The following is a 7,662-nucleotide window of genomic DNA, read 5'->3' on the forward strand; positions in this document are numbered from 1 at the left end:
GAATCCTCTGAGTTTCATGGGTTCGAGCACTACTGAGGATCCAGAGAACTCCATTGAGGAGCTGAAGAAGATTTTTGACGTGATGCATGTGGCAAATACTGAGCGGGTTGAACTAGCTGCGTATCAATTGAAGGATGTTGCTAGAACTTGGTTTGACCAGTGGAAAAGGGGCAGAGTTGAGAATGCACCACCTGCGAATTGGGCCTGTTTTGAAGAAGCTTTCTTGGGGTGTTTCTTTCCCCGAGAATTGAAATAGGCCAAGGTATATGAGTTCCTCACACTTAAACATGAGTCTTTGAGTGTTCATGAGTACAGTCTGAAGTTCACACAACTATCCCGCTATGCTTCGGAGATGGTTGCGGACATGAGGAATAAAATGAGTGTGTTTGTTGCTGGGCTGTCTCGGTTGTCAAGCAAGGAAGGTAGGGTTGCAATGCTTATTGGGGACATGGACATATCTAGGTTGATGGTCTATGTGCAGCAGGTTGAGGAAGAGAAGCTGAGGGACAGAGAAGAGTTCAGAAATAAGAAAGCGAAGACCGGTAATGAGACCGGGCAACAGAAAGGTAATGCGAACCGTTCATCCTTTCAGCAAAGGCAAAAGGGACCTGCTCCATCATCTGCTAGAGCACCTGCACCCAGATACAGAGGTGAATTTAATGGCCAGAATTCGAAGGACTTCAAGGAAAGATCAGCACAGTCTACAGGTAGTGTGGCACAATGAGATAGTTTGTTTCCTGCATGTGCTAGGTGCGGTAGAACCCACCCGGGTAAATGTCGTGATGGCCAGACAGGTTGTTTAAAGTGTGGCTAGGAGGGTCACTTCATGAAGGAGTGCCCTAAGAATAAGCAAGGTAGTGGAAATTTGGGCAGTATGGCCCAATCTTCTTCAGTTGCTCCCCCAAACAGGTCGGCACCGAGAGGAGCTACTTCTAGTACCGGCAGAGGAGCAAACCGCCTCTATGCAATCACCAGTCACCATGAGCAAGAGATTTCTCCAAATGTTGTTACTGGTATGATCAAAGTCTTTGCTTTTGATGTGTATGCTTTGCTAGACCCAGGAGCAAGTTTATCTTTTGTAACTCCTTATGTTGCAAATAAGTTTGATGTTCTTTCTGAAAGACTTTGTGAACCCTTTTGTGTTTCTACACCTGTTGGGGAGTCTATTCTCGTAGAAAGAGTTTATCGTGATTGTCATGTTTCTATCAATCACAAGAGCACCAGGGCTGATTTGGTTGAGTTAGACATGGTAGATTTCGAAGTCATTTTAGGTATGGATTGACTTCATGCCTGTTATGCATCATTAGATTGTAGAACTCGAGTGGTCAAGTTTCAGTTTTCGAATGAGCCGGTCATAGAGTGGAGTAGCAGTTCAGTTGTGGCTAAGGGTCGTTTCATTTCGTACCTTAAGGCGAGAAAGTTAGTTTCGAAGGGTTGTGTCTATCACTTAGTCCGAGTTCACGACTCTAGTGTTGATATACCTCATTTTCAGTCAGTTCCTATAGTAAGAGAGTTTCCAGAAGTTTTTCCTGATGATCTACCCGGAATTCCTCCTGAGAGAGAAATAGAGTTCGACATAGATCTCATTCCTGATACTCGTCCTATCTCTATTCCGCCTTATAGAATGGCACCAGCAGAGTTGAAAGAGCAGTTGAAAGATCTCCTAGATAAGGGTTTCATTCGACCAAGTGTCTCGCCTTGGGGCACTCCGGTCTTGTTTGTGAGAAAGAAGGATGGTTCCCTTAGAATGTGTATAGACTACCGCCAGTTGAATAAGGTTACCATCAAGAATAAGTACCCTCTTCCGAGGATTGATAATCTTTTCGATCAGCTTCAGGGTGCTACCTGTTTTTCAAAGATTGACCTCAGATCAGGCTATCATCAATTAAGAGTAAGGCGATGTGATATTCCAAAGACAGCTTTCAGGACCAGATTTGGTCATTACGAGTTTTTAGTCATGTCCTTTGGTTTGACCAACACCGGTAGCTTTCATGGACCTTATGAATAGAGTCTTCAAACCTTATTTAGATAAGTTTGTTATCGTCTTTATTGATGACATACTAATCTATTCAAGGAATGAAGAAGATCATGCTAGTCATCTCAGAATAGTTCTTCAGACTTTGAAAGATAAAAAATTGTATGCCAGGTTCTCTAAGTGTGCATTTTGGCTTAAGTCTGTGTCGTTCCTAGGCCACATTGTGTCCGGTGATGGAATTAAAGTTGATACTCGGAAAATTGAGGCAGTGCAGAATTGGCCTAGACCCACATCTCCAACTAAAATTAGCAGTTTCTTTGGATTAGTTAGCTATTATAGAAGGTTTGTTGAGGGGTTCTCGTCTATTGCATCTCCTTTGACAAATGGGACTTAGAAGACAGTGAAATTTCAATGGTCTGAAGCTTGTGAGAAAAGCTTTCAGGAATTGAAAAAGAGGTTGATTTCTGCTCCAGTTTTGACCTTACCAGAGGGTACTCAAGGTTTTGTTGTGTATTGTGATGCATCTAGAATTGGTTTGGGTTGTGTCTTAATGCAGAATGACAAGGTTATAGCTTATGCCTCCAGACAATTGAAGGTTCATGAGAAGAATTACCCAATCCATGACTTGGAGTTAGCTGTTGTAGTATTTGCTTTGAAGATATGGCGTCATTACTTGTATGGTGTGCATGTCGATGTATTTACTGATCACAAGAGCCTTCAATATATGCTTACTCAGAAAGAGCTTAATCTCAGACAAAGAGGTGGTTAGAATTACTCAAGGATTATGACCTGAGTATTCTTTACCACCCAGTTAAGGCTAATGTTGTTGTTGATTCTTTAAGCAGGTTGTCTATGGGTAGCACCGCCCATATTGAAGAAGGAAAGAGAGAGTTAGCAAAAGATGTGCACAGACTGGCACGCCTGGGAGTCAGACTTATGGATTCCACAGAAGGAGGAATAGAAGTGACAAGTAGGGCCGAGTCATCATTAATGTTAGAAGTGAAAGAGAAACAAGATCAAGATCCCATTTTTCTTGAGTTGAAGGCAAATGTTCAAAAGCAAAGAGTATTAGCTTTTAAACAAGGGAGAGATGGTGTTTTGAGATTTCAAGGTAGATTGTGTGTACCTATGGTAGATGGACTTCAAGAGAGAATTATGGAGGAAGCTTATAGATCCAAATATTTCATTCATCCGGGTTCCACAAAAATGTATCGTGATTTGAGAGAAGTTTATTGGTGGAATGGCATGAAAAAGGGCATTGCAGAGTTTGTTGCTAAGTGTCCAAATTGCCAACAAGTGAAAGTCGAGCACCAAAGGCCCGGTGGTTTGTCTCAGAGGATAGAACTTCCAAAATGGAAGTAGGAGATGATCAATATGGATTTCATCACAAGGTTGCCAAGGTCTCGTAGACAACATGATTCTATTTGGGTGATTGTCGACAGAATGCAAAGTTAGCTCATTTTCTACCAATAAAGACTACCCTTTCAGCGGAAGATTACGCCAAGTTGTATATTCAAGAGATAGTGAGACTTTATGGAGTCCCAATCTCCATTATTTTAGATAGAGGTGCACAATTTACTGCACAGTTCTGGAAATCTTTCCAGAAAGGCTTAGGTTCAAGGGTGAACTTAAGTACTGCCTTTCATCCTCAGACTGATAGGCAAGCCGAGCGTACTATTCAGAATTTAGAAGATATGTTGAGGGCTTGTGTGATCGATTTCAAAGGTAATTGGGATGATCACCTACCTCTCATTGAGTTTGCCTACAACAACAGTTATCACTCCAGCATCCAGATGGCTCCATATAAAGCTCTTTATGGGAGAAGATGTAGATCTCCTATTGGATGGTTTGAAGTTGGTGAAGCAGGGTTGATAAGGCCAGATTTAGTTCACAAAGCGATGGAGAAAGTGAAGGTGATTCAAGAAAGGTTGAAAACGGCACAGAGTCGTCAAAAATCCTACACTGATGTAAGGAGAAGGGCGTTAGAGTTTGAAATAGATGATTGGGTATATTTGAAAGTTTCACCCATGAAAGGGGTTATGAGGTTTGGTAAGAATGGGAAACTTAGTCCCCGATATATTGGACCTTACCGCATAGCCCAGATGATTGGCAATGTTGCTTATGAGTTAGAGTTAACACATAAACTAGCAGCGGTTCATCCGGTATTTCACATCTCTATGTTGAAGAAGTGCATATGCGATCCTTCGTTGATCCTGTCAACTGAAAGTATTAGGATTAATGATAACTGATCTTATGAGGAGATTCCTGTTCAGATTTTAGATCGCCAAGTTCGTAGGCTGAGAACGAAAGATGTAGCATCAGTCAAGGTCTTTGGAGGAACCAATTTGTTGAGAAAGCTACTTAGGAAGCCGAAGAGGACATAAAGAAGAGATATCCATATATCTTTGAATCCGGGGGAAAATCAGATTAAGGTACTAATTTCTTTCTTAGTACTTTTTTAATTATAATGAGCATGTTGTGGTTGTTATTGTGTTTGCATGATTGCTTGTTGGGTGTTTGAGTTGATGTTACACCCTTAGCCTTGTAAGAGTAACCTCATTCGAGGACGAACGTTCCCAAGGGGGAGATATTGTAACATCCAACAATTTGAAATAACTATGAAGAGGCTTAGAATTGGAAATAGTCATTTTTGGAAGGAATTCAAAATCTGGAAAAAAATTGGTTGCGTATGGGAAAAAGTGAGTTTTTGGCCAACTTTGAACAGTCATAATTCCTAGCTCAGGATGAATTAGGTGTAGTTCCAGTTATGTTTGCGAAGCTCGTGGAATGATCTTTCCAACGCCACCGAGTTTTCTCGATTCCGAGTTCGTATGAGTGAGTTATGCCATTTGAAAGTTAGGGAGTTGGCAGGGAAATTAGTTCGAAAATTTTAAGGGTATTTTGGTCTTTTCCCTAACAAATTCTTTTGGTTATATTAGTGTGTTAGACTGATTTTTGATCAATTCTTCCCTTTTTAAAAGAGTGAGAGTGAGGGTTTGTGAGTGAAGAGGAGAAAAAGAAGATCAAGCAAGGTTTCGTCAAAGATCGTCGTGGATATCGTCGGGGGTGATCCCTACTAGGTATGTGAGTTCATAGTATTGGGTTGACTCTTTTCCCCACACGCCAAACTCATTTTATTTCTGAGAAAAGATTGGTTGTGTTGTTGAAGTTGTTAGTTGTGTTGTTGAAGTTCTTGTTGGTTTAGTACATGTTTTGGTTGTGTTTTTTAGATGAATCTCTTGTATGTTGAGGGATTTTATGATTTTTTTAGTGTTTGGAGTTGAAACCTTTGAAGTTAGGGTGGTTTAGAGTTGGACAAAGGAGGAAGAAAATTCGAGTTTTCGGGGAAAAGAGGTGGCGCGTCGCGCCTACCAACGCCCCCCAAAAGGGACTCTGAAGTCCAGCCCTTGGGGCGGCGCGCCTAGCAGAGCGCCAACAGGCCCCTTCTGAGCTTTGTGGTCTGGCGCCCCGCGCCTTTCAGAGTCCAAGGACGCCAACCTTTCCTATTTATTCCCCACTTTTTCATGCATGTTCCTTGGCATTATACCTATGTTTCATAGTTGTTTCCAACACTCCAAGGTACGTCTAAACGTCAAGAACTCATCCATAAATGTGTGATCATATACCTTGAATCCATAATCCAATTCAAGGCGAGTTTGGATCAAAGTCAAGTGAAGTTAGAAGTCAAGTCTAGAAGTGAAGAAGTAAGTCAAAACAAGTTTTCAAAGTTGTTCAAGAGTCTTTATTGAACGTTTTAACTTCGTTTTAAGGTTCAAGTTTTAAGTCAAGCAAATAGTATAGAGTTTCAAGCTAAGTAAAGAGTTTCAAGTTTCAAGTCAAGTAAAGAGTATCGAGTTTTAAGTTAAGTCAAGAGTTTAAAGTTGAGTTCATTTCTCAAAAGCTATTAGGGAACTAAGTATTCCCAAAGAAGTTTATAAATGTTTTTACTTTTGAGTAAGAGGGGAAACATGTTTTCCAAAAGAGCCTTTGGGCTAAGTTTTGAGTAATTATCTCAACTAAAGAAAGATGTGTTTAAAGACACTTATGAGCCAAAGTATTTTTGGGAGTAGTATTGAGCACCGAGTTGGGGACACGAGTTCATATTAACTCAACTCTCCATAAGAACCATGAGCCAACATGGGACTTGACGGGTCATTCTTTTTAGATGATCACGTAAGATTAAGCTAGTGGATCCACTAAGTTAAAGTAAGGTCCTATATCACGGCAAGGTATATGATGGTCCTTGGGCAACGTGAGGTAACACGTTGTATCACCACTAGGGCTCATAGTGGTGGTTGTCGATTAAAGAATCTCCCACTAAAGTTATATTACTTTTATATAAGTAAAGTTGAGTTTGTTATTGTTTTATCATTAACGAGCTAAGTTGTTTACACTGTTTTACAAGTTTTATATATTGCATGTGTCTTATTGCTTTATATATTGAGTTCAGTTATTCATGAGTTGAACAGAGCCAAAGTAGGTGTTCTCTGGCACTCTTTTCAAGCTTAAGTTGTGGTTTAGCTTTCCAGCTCGCATACTCATACATTCCATGTACTGATGCCAGTTGGGCTGCATCTTATTATGATGCAGACGCAGGTACCCAGGATCAGCATCCAGCACGCCGTTGATCCAGTTGAGCACTCCAGAGTCAGTGGTGAGCCTCCTTGCTTTCCGAAGGACCCGATTATTTTATATCTTAACTTTTTTTTATTAAGATGTTGCGGGGTCTGTCCCAACATCCATCTCAGTATTATAGAGGCTTCATAGACAGTCAGTCAGTTAGTGTTGAGTCTCTCATCTGTGTATATATAATATTCTATTTTTGAGACTCGAGTTGCCTTTTGGCAGATGTTATCAGTTGGTTATTTTATAACCTTTCATTGCATTGAGTTATGTTGTTGAGTTAAGTTTTCGCTGAGTTAAGAAAACCAGGCCAAGGGTTCACTTGGGGGCCAACAATGGTCTTCGAGTGCCGGCCACGTCCAGGGTGTAAGCTCGGGGTGTGACATTGGGTTTACGCAGATATTGATGTATTTATACTTTATTTTTCCCAAGCATGTTCATGTAAATTTACATTATTAAAGTTAATGTTGGTTTATGCCTAATTTTTCATATTTGTTGGTTCATATACATATATCATTTTTTATATAGTGTACATAAAATTTTGAGAATAAAAAGTATGTCAAATAGAAAAAAAAGTTTATTCACACAAGCAATCGTTTCTATTGTCTAAATGACAAGTGGAGATGAGACAATTGTAAACTAATTATTATTAGAAGTGGTGATAACAGAGAGCTGAAAGTTTATAATCAGAATGTCGTTTATTAGTTTGTGTTTAATCATATGTGATTAAAATGAGTTAGTTTGTTTCTAATACCAAATGTGAGTTCTGAAGAACAAAATGATAAGTAGATTTGTGAACCCAAAGTTAGATCGACATTAGTTGTATGAACACCATCTACACAATATTTAATTAATAAAAGACATACACTTCATGGGAAAGGAATCAATACTCTGATACATGTTTCATACCATGTAGGCACATAATGGTCCATAGGGCCTTACAAGTCTAGTCTCTACTTGCTATCGTGTGAAGCCCTTCAAATTATATGTAATTTTTACATTGTACCCTTATGACTTTAATCAGTTTCTTGAGATTCAGTTTGATGTCTGCTACCTTTAATAGT

The sequence above is a fragment of the Solanum verrucosum genome, unplaced genomic scaffold (genome assembly GCF_900185275.1).
Source record: "Solanum verrucosum unplaced genomic scaffold, falcon-dt-bn FXZP01000038.1, whole genome shotgun sequence".
Taxonomy (NCBI): domain Eukaryota; kingdom Viridiplantae; phylum Streptophyta; class Magnoliopsida; order Solanales; family Solanaceae; genus Solanum; species Solanum verrucosum.